The 16,159-nt window shown below is 38.2% G+C and overlaps 1 pseudogene; it reads right to left on the bottom strand.

The window, feature by feature from the left end:
• Positions 1 to 15,666: 15,666 nt before the first annotated feature.
• Positions 15,667 to 15,908, bottom strand: LOC122745659 (annotated as a pseudogene).
• Positions 15,909 to 16,159: the final 251 nt, after the last annotated feature.

Genomic DNA, 16,159 nt, shown 5'->3' with positions numbered 1-16,159 from the left:
TAATAGGGGAATATGACACAAATAGTCATAATACCTGATAAATTTGTGCCAACATCTGCAGCGGTTAAGATAGAGAAATTCTATGAAGAACTTGGTAAGATCCTTCAAATTTCTTTTCTTTACTTTTTTTAAAGATACATAGAATTTTTGTTTTGTTTTTTGTTTTTTGGTGAGGCAATTGGGGTTAAGTGACTTGCCCAGGGTCACACAGCTAGTAAGTGTCAATCGTCTGAGGCTGGATTTGATCTCAGGTACTCCTGACTCAGGACCCCTGGCCAGTGCTCTATTCACCGCACCACCTAGCTGCCCCTGATCCTTCAAATTTAATCAATTAAAATATATTTTATGTTTTTTGATTTAAAAGCACAGGAGGGCATAGAGGAAGATGACAAAAATATAATGGAAAACGTGGTTCAGGACCAAGAAATGAAAACTTTTAGGGTTCTTTACCACAGTTACTTTATACAAAAAGACAAGTAGCAGATGCTAGCTATGGCAAGCACTGAGTAATATCACAAAAAATGCAATTGACTCTATCTTGAGTTAAGAAATGGCTCTTTACTGATGTAAGCCTTTTCCAAGCCAGTCCAGTCCAATCAACTGGTTAGAGCAAAAATCAAAATCAACATTATATTATAAAAGTAAAGATCTAATGTACAATTAAAACTGCTCCCACATCATATGTTTACACAAGTTATTGATACTGAAAAACTAGAACCAACAGTTTTGTGGCCTGCTTCAAGAGATGGTGGGTTTCTTTTCTTTGTAGGTCTTAAAGTAGATGACCACTTGTCTGGTTATACTGGAGATTCCTTTCATGTATGGTGTGAATTAGATGCTGCTGAGATCCTTTCCACCTTTCAAATACTGTGATTCTTTGACTTTCACCATTAACTATGGAATTTAACTGATAAATCAAATCATCACCTCAAGGAGGTCTAAAGAGCCTAGCATCTGTCTTAGCCAGGAAATACTTGAACTCCTTATTAAGTGGAGAAAGATGGCATCCAAGGGTGACACAATTTAGAATACAAAGTTATTTGTAAAATCTTGGGGAGGAAGCCAATGGAAGATCATGGGCACTATTGCCTCATAAGATAATGAGAAGCAATAGTTGGGAAAAATATACATAAAATTTGCTGTGGGACATAAGTCATATAATGATCAAAGATGGAACTAGAAGGATGACAAATAAGTAGACACAAAATGAAACATCTGTTGAGATTTAAATATCCTTTTTAACCCTCAGTGATATTATAGTCACCATGTTTGGACTCTCTACAATCCTTGAGTGGCACTAAAGAAAATAAAAACATGAAGGTCAGCTGGATGAGACCAAGTATATTCATAGGGTGTCTGTGTTGGTGGCAGCACATCTTTTTTTTACCTTGGCATCTTTATTTTATTTTAAATTATAAAAGTATATTATTATTTTCCAGTTACACATAGAGATAGTTTTCAACATTTGTTTTCATAAGATTTCTAGTTTCAAATTTTTCTCCCTCCCTCGCCTCCCTCCCTCCTCCCCAAGACAGCAAGTAATCTGATATAGGTTATATATGCACAATCACATTTCTGCATTAGTCATATTATAAGAGAAGAATCAGCAAAAAGGAAAAACCTCAAAAAAACCCAAAAGTACCAAAACCAAAAGAAATAGTATGGTTCAATCTGCATCCATATTCCACAGTTCTTTTTTTCTGGATTTGGAGAGCCTTTTCCATTATGACTCCTTTGGAACTATCTTGTACCATTGTATTGCTGTGAAGAATCAAGTCTATCACAGCTGATCAACATATAATGTTGATGATACTGTGTATAATTGTCTCCTGGTTCTGCTCATCTCACTCATCATCAGTTCATGCAAGTCCTTCCAGGTTTCTCTGAAATCTGCCTGCTAATCTTTTCTTACAGCACAATAGAATTCAATTACATTCATATACCACAGCACCTCAATTTCCAATTCCTTGCCACCACAAAAAGAGCAGCTATAAATATTTTTGTACATGTGGGTCCTTTTCCCTTTTTTATGATCTCTTTGGGAAAAAGACCCCAAAGTGGTATTGCTGGGTCAAAGGGTATGCACAGCTTTATAGCCCTTTGGACATAATTCCAAATTGCTCTCCAGAATGGTTGGATCAGTTCACAGCTCCACCAACAATGCATTGGTGTTCCAATTTTTCCACAGCTTCTCCAACATTTATTATTTTCCTTTTTTGTCATATTAGCCAATCTGATAGGTGTCAGGTGGTACCTCAGAGTTGTTCTAATTTGCATTTCTCTAAGCAATAGTGATTTAGAGCATTTTTTCATATGGCAATAGATAGCTTTGATTTCTTCATCAGAAAACTGCCTATTCATATCCTTTGACCGTTTCTCAATTGGAGCGTGACTTGGATTCTTATAAATTTGATTTAGTTCCCTATATATTTTAGAAATGAGGCCTTTATCAGAAATGCTGGCTGTAAAAAGTACTAGAATGATTTTTAAAATTGTCCTTTATTCTTGAAGAGGACCATGACATCAGGGTGATGTCTGACTTGTACTGAATTAGATTTAAGTGAGGGAGGGCTATACAAGGTTATCAGTCTCACTCTCTCCCCCAGAGCCATCTGGGTCCATTGGCACGATATATATGGAGATGGCCCCAAGTGCTTGAGGCAATTGAGTTAAGTGACTTGCCCAGGGTCACACAGCTAGTAAGTGTCTGAAGTAAGATTTGAAATCAGGTCCTCCCAAATTTAGGGTCAGTGTTCTATCAACTGCACCACCTAGCTGCCCTGATTTTAAAAATAACTGAGAAAGGAAGATGGAAAATAATTAGGGGGAAATTGTTACTAGTTGCTAGTAAAAGAATTCCTACCTCAACATACCATAGTATAATATACTAGCTTTTGCTAGAAGATCTTCCATAAGGGGGAACCTGCTAGTTCCTGAGACAGACCATCCTACTTTTGGGCAACTCCAATTGTAATCCTTATATGAAGCCTAAATTTGTCCTTTTGCAACTTCTGTCATTACCCTTAGTTTTGCCCCTTTGGAGCTAAACAGAATAAACATAATGCATCTTTCCTGTGATAGCCCTTCAGATACTTGAAGGCAGCTCCCTTCCCCTCCCCAAATCTTTTTTTGACTAGACATACATAATTCAACAGGACCTTCTTTAGTAGGAACTTGAGGACTTTCACCTCCCTATGGTCTGGACACAAATTGGTCAATCAATGTCCCTAAAATGTGATGTGCAGAACTGAACATGGTGGTTTTGTGTTTTGTGTTTTTGTTTTTTGTTTTGTTTTTGGTGGGGCAATGGGGGTTAAGTGACTTGCCTAAGGTCGCACAGCTAGTAAGTGTCAAGTGTCTGAGGCCAGATTTGAACTCAGTTCCTCCTGAATCCAGGGCCGGTGCTTTATCTACTGTTCCACCTAGCTGCCCTCTCTGTATTTTTTAAAGTTAATCAGGGGGGCACAGTAGATAAAGCACCGGCCCTGGATTCAGGAGGAACTGAGTTCAAATCTGGCCTCAGACACTTGACACTTACTAGCTGTGCGACCTTAGGCAAGTCACTTAACCCCCATTGCCCCACCAAAAACAAAACAAAACAAAAAAACAAATAAAGGTAATCAGGGTTAGATGACTTTCCCAGGGTCACATAGTTAATAACTGTCTGAGGCTGGATTTGAACTCGGGTCCTCCTGACTCCAGGGCCAGTGCTCTATCCATTGTACCACCTAGCTACCCCTTTATACATAGTATTTCAGAAGTTGTTTGACCATGGCAGAGAATGGTGAGATTTTTGGCTCTTGATTCCTCAATGATATACCTCTCAATGTTGTCTAAGATTGGCACCTAGGTGGTGCCATAGCGCATGAGCACTGGGACTGGAGTCAGGAAGGCCTGAGTTCCAATTTGGCTTCAGACACTAGCTGTGTGACCCTGAGCAAGTTACTCAACGCCTCTCAGTCTCAGTTTCATAATAGCACCTACCTTATAGGGTTGTGAGGATAAGAGTAATAACTAGCATGCAGGGCTTGCTCTGTGCTAGGCATCATGCTAAGCCCTTTACAACGATTAGTTAATTTGATCCTCACACCAACTCTGGAAAGTAGGTGCTGTTATGATTCCCATTTTGCAAATGAGGAAACAGGCAAACAGGCTAAGTGACTTGCTAAGGGCCACACAGCTTAGTGTCTGAGGGTAGATTTGAACTCAGGTCTTCCTGAATCCAGACTCAGTGGTCTATCCACTGTACCAGGATCAGATGGGATAACGTTTGTAAAATGCTTAGCACAGTGCCTGGCACATAGTAAGCACTATACAAATGCTTATTCCCAACCTTCCCTCCCCATTAGTTTTCTTAGCACTCATATAATTCACACTGTTGAGCTTGCTGGACACTAAAACAGATTCTTCAGATGGACTGCTCTCTAACCATGCCTCCCACATATGTATGAACATGATTTTTTTTCAATCTGAGTGTAAAACTTAATATTTATCCCTATTAGATTTGATTTGATTTTGGTAAGTATTCTAGCCTATGATGATGTTTTCCAGTTCAGAATGTCATGCAATCTGTTAACAATCCCTCTTAGCTTTGTGGAATCTATAAATTTGACAAGCATCCCTTTAGACCTTATCTAAATTATTGATTAAAAAAAATTAAACAGAACAACATCAAGTAGAAATTTGGGGGGCACTTCACTGCAGTTTCCAATATGACATCAAACCATGAACTATTATCCTTTTGTTTCAGCTATTCACCCAGTTCTGAATCTATCCAGATGTACCATTGTACAAATGTTAAGCTCTGGCCAGCAAATCCAAAGACAGCTCTCCATATAGGCTAAACTCAAGTCACATTTATATAGTGCCCTTTCTTTCTTTCTTTCTTTCTTTCTTTCTTTCTTTCTTTCTTTCTTTCTTTCTTTCTTTCTTTCTTTCTTTCTTTCTTTCTTTCTTTCTTTCTTTCTTTCTTTCTTTCTTTCTTCCTTCCTTCCTTCCTTCCTTCCTTCCTTCCTTCCTTCCTTCCTTTCTTTTGCAGGGCAATGAGGGTTAAGTGCCTTGCCCAAGGTCACAAAGCTAGTGTCAAGTGTCTGAGGCTAGATTTGAACTCAGGTCCTTCTGAATCCAGGGCCAGTGCTTTATCCACTGAGCTACCTAGCTGCCCCCTATATAGTGCTTTCTTGAATAGAATTTTATTTTCCAAAATATATGTGAAAACAAATTTTAACATCAATTTTTAAAAAATTTGTTTTCCAACTTCTCTTCCTCCTCCATTCCCACCCCCCACCCACTAGGACTCAAGCATTTCAAAATAAGTTATACATGAGTAGTCATGGAACATTAGCTAGGTTGTGAGAGAAGACAGTCAAAAAACATCTGAAACTTCAGATTGAGGAATTGTCAAAGAGGAAAAAAAATTTAAAAAAAATGTGTTTCCATCTGTTTTCAGATACTATCAGTTCTTTCTCTGTAGATGGGTTGCCATTTTCATAAGTCCTTCAGGGTTATATTGTATCATTACCTTGCTGAAAATAACCACATGCTTCTATTTAACCCTACAGGAAAGTATGAGGGGAAAAGGATAAGGAAGGAAGGGTGAAAATAAAGGACTGCAGAATAGGGGAGGGGACAGTCAGAAGTAAAACACTTTTGAGGAGGAATAGGTTAAAAGAAGATAGAAAATAGAGTAAATATCATGGGAAGGGAATAGGATGGAGGGAAATAGTTATGATGATTGATTATAATGGCAAAACGTATGGTACCTACTTTGCTGGGCTAATATGAAGAAAATTCTTTGTCAAGTTTAAGGTACTTTATACAGGTTATGATGAACAGGATACTATCAGAAAAACCTGGAAAGACCTACATGAACTGAAGCAGAGTGAAATGTACTATATACATAATAACAGCAATAGTGTAAGATGATCTGCTGGGAAGCATATAGTGCTTTCTTAATAACAACCTAATGAGGTAGGTAGTTCAAAAATTATAGGTACCCATTTTACGAATGAGGAAACCAGTTCATATAGGCTAAGTGACAAGCCCTATGGTCACACAGTAAGTTTCAGAGCCAGGATTTGATCCAGGTCTCTTGATTACCAAGACCAATGCTTTTTCTGTTGTACCATGTTGCCTTTTCATCGCTGTACTTGGAAGGGAATCACACCATTGACCAACCACCCCAAGGCTTTCTGAGACCGAATAAAACTTATTTATAAACAGAACAAAATACTTTCAAATTGTCTTCCTTAGTCAGAAGACTCCTAGGTACAAACAATTATTAAATGCCTAATCTAAGCTAAACACTGCTAAGTTATGGGGATATAGAGACAAAGGGGAACCCCAGCAAGATCAGTGAGTGTTTATGTCAAAGCCCATCTCCCATTTATCACTTTAAGACAAGATATTCCTCAGACAAAGTAAAACCAAAAGGGGTGAAAGGAAAGTTTTCACATGGAAAAATCTGCAGAAAAAACCAGCAGAAACTGAACAAATGAGTATACCAAAAAGGCCTAATAATACAATAAAGAATATGGGTTGAAAGGTAAAATCTCCAGAAAAGGGGAATAATAACTACAGGTTGGATTGGATCAACCACAAGCAGCCTTACAGCAGTAGGAGAGTTTAAAAGAAGTTGTTTAATGTAGATATAAGGGCAAATTAAAACTCAATGAAGATTTCTAAAAACAGAGTTGATGATTTAGAATGAAAAGAAATGATGGATGTCTCCCACCTATTGGCAGATATGGTAGGTTATATAGATAAGTATGGAATGAAGCATACATTTTTTTGACATGACCAATGTATTGTTTTGTTTTTATTTGTTAAAAGGGAGGGCTCTTTTGGGTGGGAGAGGGGAGTCATTGGAGAAAGATGGTGATATTAAAAAAACAAACCAACAAAGCACTAAGAAAAGGTTGTCTGCAAAAAATGAAATTATGTAACAAAAAACAAGATAATTAGGTCAACAGCTAGCAAAATAGAATACTTGAGATGTCTAGGAGCAAAGGCAAGGAACCTTGTAGATAGAGCATAGTAAGATAAAGCAAGGATTATCTGAAGATGAAACAAAAGCCTGAATACTACAGTACATGAAATTATAACAAAAAATTTCCCAGAAATATTGAAAATGGGGGGCAAAGCGCATAGAATCCATAAGGTGTTGGCAGAGAAACCCCAAATTCAGATCATTTAGAAATAGTTATTTAGTACCAAAGCTTTTAACATTAAACAAAGGATCTTATAAGCAGCTTAAGGAGGAAACTTCACATTTCAAAGAAAAATATTCTGAATCTCCCGACTATTTATTCATCACCATGAGAAATGAAAGCAAAGGCTAAAATGTGATATCATGTTAAAGCAAAGGAAATTAATTTCTAGCCTCCTAGATAACATTCTGTAAAACTAAAAATAGGAAAAAGAATTTATTTTCAGTAGGAAAAAAATTGTATCTTACAGAAAAAATTTGTATCTTTTTTTTTTTAGTGAGGCAATTGGGGTTAAGTGACTTGCCCAGGGTCACACAGCTAGTAAGTGTTAAGTGTCTGAGGCCGGATTTGAACTCAGGTACTCCTGACTCCAGGGCCGATGCTCTATCCACTGTGCCATCTACATGCCCCCAAAATTTGTGTCTTACAGAAAAAGATGCTGTTGTATATCAGCAATTTGATACGCAAATTCAAAGAAAAGAAACATAAGAGTGGTAAACAACATGTGCTAAACAAAAAACAAAAAAATCAATGTTTAAGTGCAGCAAGGAGCCTATAAGGCTAGTAGTGCCTTTTAGAAATCTCCCCTTGTCTGAGGGTCATTAAGAGAACAAAGAGAAAGCATTTAATGCAAAGTCACTGAATCAGGATTTTTAAAAAGTATTTTTAGAGAAGAAGCTGGGAAGGGGAATATGTTAATGGAATAATACATTTGGAGTGGGAGGGATCACTGAAGGTAGTTTGTTCCAACTCCTTTATTTTATGGCTGGAGATGACTGAGGTCCAGGGGAAGGGGCGGGGGTGTTGAGCCTGGAATCAGGTATGGGTCTTTTGGATCTGTGCTCCATTAATTATATGCTGTCTCTTTCATGAATTAGTATTTCTACTAATGGGATCTCATAGGTGAAGGTGTTTTAAACAGATTAGTTTGGGGTGGGTTAGGAAGTATCCTAAAATATATAGCAGGGCTGGGTTCAGGAGGGGTCAAGGTTTGACTGAAAACTCAACTTAGCTGAGGATCAATGTGAGAACAAAGAACATTACTAGAAAAAAGCCCCTGAAGGGAGGTCAGATCCTGGCATACCCTAGAGGAGGCAAGGAGAGGGAAAAGAAAAGAACTGAATTAGGATTCTAGGAATAGGTCACCACAGATAAATATCATTTCAGCAAGATGGGACAATGAGGAGTGGGTAGCAGGGCTCCTGAAGCATGCTAAACAAGGTAAATGTGAAAAAGAATAATAATAAATAAAATTTTAAAAAAAGATCTGCTTGGCCTGGGTGGGGGGAGGAGAGTCTATTTGAGAAGACTGAAATCAGATTAATTGAAGCAAAACAAACTATAGGGTCCTCGTGCTGGCTTAAGAAAAAAAATTAATATTACAAACTTTGATAAGGATAAATGATAATTTTGAATGTTAGTGGACTATTATAAAACTGAAGAAAGTGACTAAATGGAGTAGTAAGCAGAAATGAACAATTTGCTGCATACTTCTAGAACATAGCTTCTAGAACATATACAGAGTTAGAAATAGAAAATGGAATAACATTTATTATTATACTTTATGGTCAAAAAAAGCAGGAGATGGAATAATGATTTCCTAATATTGTTTGTTTTTTAATAAAGTATTTTATTTTTTCCATTACATGTAAAGATAGTTCTCATCTTTTGTTTATACAAGCTTTACAATTTCAGATTTTTCTCCCTCCCTCCCCTCCCTTCCCCCTCCCCTAGACAGCAGGTAATCTGATATAGGTTAAATATATATATATATATATATACAGACACACACACACATATATATACATATATATACACATGATAACATTAATCCTATTTCTGCATTAGTCATGTTATAAGAGAAAAAATAAGAGCACTGATGAAAAACCTCAAAATGGAAAAAAACAACAGCACCAAAAACAAAAGAAATAGTATGGTTCATTCAGCATCTATACTCCGCAGTTCTTTTTTTTTTTTTTTTTGCGGGGCAATTGGGGTTAAGTGACTTGCCCAGGGTCACACAGCTAGTAAATGTTAAGTGTCCGAGGCCGGATTTGAACTCAGGTACTCCTGAATCCAGGGCTGGTGCTCTATCCACTGCACCATCTAGCTGCCCCACCTTATCTCTTTTAATGAGATCTGTTTTTGCCTGCACTTTGTCTGAGATGAGGATTGCTACCCCTGCTTTTTTTTACTTTAGCTGAAGCATAATATATTCTGCTCCAGCCTTTTACCTTTACTCTGTGTGTATCTCTCTGCTTCAAATGTGTTTCTTGTAAACAGCATATTGTAGGATTCTGGTTTTTAATCCACTCTGCAAATTCGCTTCCGTTTTATAGCAGAGTTCATCCCATTCACATTCACAGTTATTATTACTGACTGTCTATTCCCCTCCATTCTATTTATCCCCTTTGTACTTTTCCCCCCTTCTTTCACCCTATTCCTCCTCACCGACGTTTTGCCTCTCCCATCTGCCCTCCCTTTTTTATCACCCCCCTCTCTTTTCTTTACCCTTTTCTCCCTTGCTTTTGTCCTCCCTTCTATCAGTCCCCCCCCCTTTCCCTTCCCCTTTTGCTTCCCTAAAGAATGAGTTAAGTTTCTTCATCCCAATGAACGTATGTTATTCCCTCTTTGAATCAAATCTAATGAGAATAGGGTTGAAACAATGTTCACCCCTCCTTTCTTTCCTTCTATTGTAATAGGTTTTTTTTTCACCTCTTCATATGATATAATTCATCCCATTCCACCTCCCCTTTCCTCTCCTCCCCATAGACTCCCTTTTTAACCCCTTAATTCTTTTGTATCATCACATCAAAGACAATTTATATTTATACCCTCTGTGTAAAGTCCTTCTCTCTGCCCAAATACATTTACAATTCTTAAGAGTTATGAGTATTATCTTCCCATGTAGGAATATAAACAGTTTAACCTAATAGGGTAACCTTCCCCCCCCCCCCCCGTTTACCTTTTTAAACTTCTCTTGAGTCTTGTATGTTGAGATCGAATTTTCTATTCAGTTTTGGTCTTTTCACCAGGAAAGATTGAAAGTCCCCAATGTCATTAAATGTCCATCTTTTCCCCTGAAAGAAAATGCACATTTTTGCTGGGTAATAGATTCTTGGCTGCAATCCAAGCTCCTTTGCCTTCCGGAATATCATATTCCAAGCCTTGCAGTCCTTTAATGTTGAAGCTGCCAGGTCCTGAGCAATCCTGACTGTGGCTCCATGATATTTAAATTGCTTCTTTCTGGCTGCTTGGAGTATTTTTTCCTTCACCTGATAATTCTGGAATTTGGCTACAATATTCCTTGGAGTTTTCCTTTTGGGGTCTCTTTCAGGAGGTGGTCAGTGGATTCTTTCAATGATGATTTTATCCTCTGATTCTATGATATCAGGGCAGTTCTCCTTAATAATTTCCTGGAGTATGGTGTCTAGATTCTTTTTCTGGTCATGGCTTTCAGGCAGTCCAATGATTCTCAAATTCTCTCTCCTCGATCTGTTTTCCAGATCAGTTGTCTTTCCAATGAGGTATTTCACATTTTCTTCTATTTTTTCATTCTTTTGATTCTGCTTGACTGATTCCTGGTGTCTCATGGATTCCTTATCTTCCAACTGTCCAATTTTAATTTTTAAGGCATTGTTTTCTTCAGTAAGATTATGTACCTTTTTTTCCATTTGGCCAAGTGAAATTTTTAAGGCAGTGTTTTCTTCAATGAGATTATGCACCTTTTTTCCCATTTGGCCAATTGAATTTTTTAAGGCATTGTTTTCTTCAGTGAAATTATGCACTTTTTTTCCATTTTGCCAGTCAATCTTTGTGCTTCCTTTTCCAAGCTGCTGATTCTTTTTTCATAGTTTTCTTGTTTTGCTTTCATTTCTCTCCCCATTTTTTCTTCTGCCTCTCTCAATTGATTTTTAGAATCCTTTTTGAGCTCTTCCAGGAAGGCTTTTTGTTCTTGAGACCAATTCACCTTCCCTCATGAGGCTTCACATGTAGGCAATTTGAGGGTATTGTCCTCATCTGAGTTTGCGTTGGCTTCTTCCCTATTGATACAGAAGCTCTCAATGGAGAGGGCTCTTTTTTGCTTCTTACTCATTATCACAGCTTATTTATTTATTTTTTAAGTTGAGTTGAGATCTGCTCTGGGGGCACCAGGGTCCCTGTTTTGGGCTTCTTGTGCAGGGGTATAGGTGCTGTGTGACCGGCTTTTTGCTCTGAGGCCTTTATAGTGTGTGCAGTTCGCCCCCCTGCACTTCCTGTCTGATTGTGCTCGGCCAGCCAGGCGCCGGACGCCAGCGTCTGATCCCGCCTGCCCTGTTCATGGCCCTCCCGGCTGGTGCAGATAGGTTTTTCCACCGTCCTTCTTGGCCACCAGATTTTTGAGTCAGGTTCCAGGGGCCTCAGTTGTTCGGCTGTGGCCCACAGCTCCTGCTGACTTGCCCCGACCCCCTTGGCACTGGGTTGCTGCCCTGCGCTGGGCCTCCCTTTTGCCTGAGTCAGACTGACCTTTTCCTGAAGTCTTCTAAATGATCTCTGGTTGGAAGACTGTGTCTCTCTGTCCCTTTGCAGGTTCTGTAGTTTTAGAATCCGTCCAGAGGCTTGATTTAATGTTCTTTTTGAGGGAACAGAAGGAGAGCTCAGGCAGCTTGCTGCTTCCTCTCCGCCATCTTGGCTCCACCCCTCCCTAATATTGTTTTAAGTTATATTTCTAAATTTCCTTATGATGTGTAAATTGGTGAACACTTGTATCAACTATGGTGGAAAAGCAATTTCTCTTATATCTTGATGTCAAATTAAAAAAAAATTCTGTTAAAATGGGAAATCTGAGTTTCCTCAAATAGTTAAATCTATATGAGACTCTAATTATTGGAACTTACTATTTAAGACATTGTGGGACCATTAATTGATATTATTCTGAGTCTGACTACCAGGCATGATTATCCAACAAATACTACATTACTCCTGGGCCAGTGAGTCATGGTGCCACAGTACTGAGAGGCTTGACATGCATGAGTAGCAGGTGGTGCACTGTCATCAGAAAGGCTGGGAGAACGACTTTGGCAAGGGCTGAGATATGATTCTCCTTACTTAATTACCCCAATATGTCACATGGAGTAGAAGCACATCCCACCTAGCTGACTTTGAGCCTGACTCAATACATCTGTCTGTCTGCAGAACTTCTGCCGGGAGTGCACATTGTCAGAATAATTTCTAAGTCTGACAGAGGAACAGAAACAACAGTCTCCAAGCCATAGAAAATAGGTTTATTGAGAGAAGACCTCACAATAAAGTCGGTCATTCAGGGGTTGGACTTGAAAGACACTGAGTTACAAACTCAATGGGTTTTTATACCCCTCCAGACTTGACTTCTTCTGTACAATACTAATGAAAAGTATCTAAAATTAAAGCATATTCTTAGGAGATATTGAAACTGCCTACGTGACAAATGTCAGCATTTTTCCAATACTCTTATCAGTCTTCTTGTGGCAACATGGTCATAATTTTGCTGCATGACTCCTTCTAGTAGTCAAGTATATCACCAGTGAGCTGTATGACCCCCTTGAATTAAGAATAACACTTGTGGTTTCTAAAATATAGTATTGCTGACTATTGTATCTTGTGATATTACTTAATGCTTGACATTGGAAAGTAAGTAGTTGCAAGAGAGACTTAACCTACTAATACAATTAAAAAATAAGATATCTAAATATAATAAATCACAGTTTGAGTTAATAAGCTGATTATTATCTTAATTAAATCACTTATAACTATATTAAATCTCTTACAACTAAGGGGTGGGGAAAATCTCACTCACAACATGAAGCTTAGGGAAGCATTATTCCCTGAGAGCTTGGTCCCGCTTCTTGTATGGTAAATTTCTATAACCATGTCATTTGATCAGCATGAACACAATATTGGATTTTAGGTTAGTACTGCAAATGAGTTACTATAGTGAGATGCAGATAGAGAAATTCTTGTCCTTTTATATTCTAAACAACCGAAGTATATAAAAATCTGGCTTTGTCATCTGTCTGCTATTAGTTTGCCCTGGCCGCTTGGCCTCTTCTCTTCCATCCAGGCTCAAGGCTTCAACCTCATGGCAACTACAGCTGGTGCCTATACATCTCCTCCCACCCTCTGGACCTCACATTTCCTCTCACTTTCTGGACCAGGCCCTCTCCCCACCCCCCGCACTGAGATTTCTTTAACCCACTCAGTTTGAAGCAGTTACAGAAGAATCTTTGCCCCCTTTTCCCTTACAAATAGAGAAGTGGGGAATGTTATGGGGTTGGGACTATTAAAGTTTAAACAGGCCAATGAAACTAAAGGACAACACACCTTGAGAAGCAAGAGAGATAAGCCCATTAGAGCATGGCTTCTATCTGACTGGCACTAAAGAGACAGAGATAGCTCCAGAAATCAGAACAACCATCCCTCATCCGACTTCTCCCAACCCACCCCCAATAAAGGCTCAGGGGATCACCCCATCTAAGATCTATAAAAGCTATGGCCTTTCTCCTGTTCGAGGAGATTGGTATCTCAGAGATCTATGTCTCTGAAACTATCTCCCCTGGAGAGAAGTTTAACTTCTCTTTTGGTCTCCTTTCTCTAGCACCTAAATAAAATATTATTTTATTCTAATTGGTTTTGTGTGTGAGAGGGTGTAATTACTATTTTTTTGAGTCACTATTGTCTTTATTGGAGGCTGATGTTTTCAACATTTGTTTTCATGGGATTTTCAGTTCCAAATTTTTCTCCCACCCTTCCTTCCCTCCCTCCTCCCCAGGACAGAAAGCAATCTAATATAGGTTATATATGTGCAAAGGGTGTAATTCTTTAAAGAAGACTACCTAAGGACTCTTCCCCCACCACCAATTTCCCCCATGACAATAATGAACTAATACCAATATTAAATATTGTTGCTCAGTTGTGTCTGACTTTTTGTGATCCCATGTGGGATTTTTTTTGGGCAGAGATACTGGTGTAGTTTGCTATTTCCTTCTCCAGTTCATTTTACAGATGAGGAAAATGAGGCAAACAGGGTTAAGTGACTTCCCTAGGGTCACACAGCTAGTGTCTGAGGACATATTTGAACTTGGGAAGATGAGTCTTCGTGACTCCAGGTCCAGCACTGTATCCAATGATCCACTTAGCAGAAATAGAAAAGTTTGGGAAAAGGGTGGGTTTGGTTGGGGGTGAATAATGAGTTCTATTTTGGACATGTTAAGTTTGAGACATCTAGGACATTCACTTGGAAACTTCAGTAGGCAATTTCTTGGTGGTACAGGACTTCATGAAGCCTAGGAGAAGGACTGGGCCTGGATATGTTATGGATCTAGAAGGCATTGGCACAGAGATAATAATTAGACCCACAGAAGCTGATGAGGTCACCAAAGGTGAAAGGGGAGAGAGAAAGAATAGGAGGGGCCTAAGACAGAGCTTTGGAGAACACTGCCAGTGAGGGGCTAGATCTGGATGATGAATTAGCAGAGGAACATGAGAAGGAGGAGACAAATGGGAGGAGAAACTGGAGAGTGTGTCATCATGAAAGCCCAGAGAAGAGGAGGCAAATATTGAGGAGAAGGTTATTTCTATTATTATGTCTTTTGAGGAATCTTGCAGGATTTTAATGTCTCTCCATAGAGTACCTGTAAGTCATCCTTCCATTTAGATGTAATGTCCTTCTGGCATTGTTTATAGCAAGAATGTAAAGATTAATGTGATTTGGCTTTTATAGCAGTATCTCCACTCATTGGTATCTCACATTTTGAATACCAATAGTGAAATGAAAGTTTATGCAGGAAAAAAAATTGTATAAATCTCAGGACCTTTTGTCTCATTTCCTGCCATTCTGACGTTGTTATAGAAGTAAAAAGGATTGAAGTTCATTTTTCTTTATTTTATGGCTTGCCATGACAATGAAAAAAAATGCTGTGTCTACACTACTAGTGATGTGTTTCTCTATTCTTACCTATGTTAGTGCTCAGGAAACAGACCTGGTCAGTCAGCAGAACCATATTAAGGTTATATGGTGTAATACAATAGGAATCATAATTAATAAAGGAAATAAAGAAAAGATACAGACCTAAATGGAAACTAAACATTGTCTTAAATAATGAATAGATCAAAGAACAAGAAGAAACAAAATAATTATACTAAGGAGAAAAATAACAGATAATGTAAAATTCATAGAATGGAGCTAAAGCAGACTTTAGAAAAATTGTATATTGTTAAATTAAAAAAGAGAAAAATAGTATTGTGAATTGAGTTTGAAAAAAAATCAGAAGGAAACAAATTGAGAAATTCCATTTAAAATAACTACAAAATGCACAGTATATATGGTCCAAGGCACAAATTCCCCTAGAATTTGGAAATATAAATCTGAATGATATTCATTCTTTAATTTTTAGAAATTTATGAAAAACCCTCCACTTTCACCCCAGAGAAGATGCTATTCTTACATTTCCTCATCTTTTTCCTCTTCTTTAACACCGGAAATAAAGGATATTATTGCAACTTATTAAACTTGACTGAGGTGTCCAGATACTGCCCTAGCTGTATTTTTCTGTATTTGCAGTTTGCATGTCCATGTAAGTTATTCATGGATACCTGGTAACTTTTATGCTCCATTTACCACTTCAGCTTCACCATCCCTGGCTTCCCTATTAGGAATGGTTTGAGGTTGAAGGGAATGTGCATTATGTATGATTATAGAACAATGTATATGGAAATAATAGAAAAATTAATAATTGTAGACATTTGGTGTTTAAAGTTGGGCTGTTAGGACTTAACCCCCATTGCTCCACAAAATAAAAAGAAGAAGAAGAAGAAGAAAAAAAAGAAGACAGGAAAAGTTGGGCTGTTATTACAATAAAATACAATAGGTTAGGAGCACAATGGATAGAATACCAGGCCTGGAGTCAGGAAGATCTGAGTTCAAAGCTGGTCTC

The sequence above is a fragment of the Dromiciops gliroides genome, chromosome 3 (genome assembly GCF_019393635.1).
Source record: "Dromiciops gliroides isolate mDroGli1 chromosome 3, mDroGli1.pri, whole genome shotgun sequence".
Taxonomy (NCBI): domain Eukaryota; kingdom Metazoa; phylum Chordata; class Mammalia; order Microbiotheria; family Microbiotheriidae; genus Dromiciops; species Dromiciops gliroides.
The sequence above is the reverse complement of the archived record's forward strand: the minus strand, read 5'-3'. Positions and strand labels throughout refer to the sequence as shown.